The sequence below is a fragment of the Saimiri boliviensis genome, chromosome 6, assembly GCF_048565385.1.
Source record: "Saimiri boliviensis isolate mSaiBol1 chromosome 6, mSaiBol1.pri, whole genome shotgun sequence".
Lineage (NCBI taxonomy): Eukaryota > Metazoa > Chordata > Mammalia > Primates > Cebidae > Saimiri > Saimiri boliviensis.
In genome coordinates this window covers 65,519,701-65,520,697 of record NC_133454.1, presented here as the reverse complement: position 1 = coordinate 65,520,697, position 997 = coordinate 65,519,701, and the positions used below count along the sequence as shown (strand labels likewise).

Sequence of the window (997 nt, the reverse complement as noted above, 5' to 3'; positions counted from 1 at the left end):
GTTTTAGCATAGTTAAAACCTGGTTAGTATCAGGCCAGGTTTTAACTACGCTCACAGCTATGATCCTGGCACTTTGGGAGGCCGAGGCTGGTGGATCACAAGGTCAAGAGATCAAAACCATCTTTGCCAACATGATGTGTCTACTAAAAATACAAAAATTAGCTGGGCATGGTGGCACATGCCTGTAGTCCCAGCTACTAGGAAGGCTGAGGCAGGAAAATCACTTGAACCTGAGAGGCAGAGGTTGCAGTGAGCCGAGATCGTGCCACTGCACTCCAATCTGGTGTCAGAGTGAGTCTTTGTCTCAAAAACAAACAAACAAACAAAAACCCTGGTTTAGTATCTTTTGAAAGTTAGCCTCCAATTTTGAGATGTGGCTGCATAAATAGGCACATTCTTTTAAATATAATATTTTCTCATCTAACTAAAATTACTTTCAAGGTTCACAAACTCATTACTTTCTCTTTAATCATGTTAGACAGCCACCTCACTTTATGTGCTAAGAGCTACTTTGTTTTAATCTAAAATCTTCTGATAATTTTTATCAGCTAATCTATATATAAAAATATAGATTTCAGAATATGCTGTGAGAAAGAGTAGATATTTTAAATTTTGATCTACATTTAATTTTTGTTCACACTTTTTCTAGTGTGAATAAATAGCTAACATTTATTGAATGTTTGCTTAATGCCAGGAATTGTGCTAATTTGATCCTCTTGACTATCTTGGAAGTAAAATTTCTATGATTCCTGTTTTTCAGATGAGAAAAAAACAGAAGCATCATTAGAGAGGTGAACAACTTGACTTAGAATTAATGCCTGGCTGATAAATGTGGAAGTGAAAATTTAAAACCTAAGATTTGTCTAACTTAAGCCATTCTACTTTATCAACTAGGCTATATACCTTATTTGGCAAAATTTTTCAATCCAACTGTAAAAAAAAAAAAAAAAAAAATTTTTTTTTTTTTTTTTGCATTCCCTTAAATTGTGTGTTGTTT

At 33.9% G+C, this 997-nt stretch overlaps 1 protein-coding gene and 1 long non-coding RNA gene across 9 annotated transcripts in view; both read left to right on the top strand.

Annotated features, from left to right (window-relative positions):
- ZBTB44 (zinc finger and BTB domain containing 44) overlaps nucleotides 1-997 on the top strand; it is an 86,017-nt gene that overhangs the window by 50,112 nt on the left and 34,908 nt on the right. The window lies entirely within an intron of this gene.
- The window catches only part of LOC141584844 (uncharacterized), a 27,902-nt gene extending 26,905 nt beyond the window's left edge, over nucleotides 1-997 (top strand). Inside the window, exon 2 of the long non-coding RNA XR_012518058.1 lies at nucleotides 39-997. This is a non-coding gene — a long non-coding RNA (uncharacterized LOC141584844). The remainder of the gene's footprint in view (nucleotides 1-38) is intronic.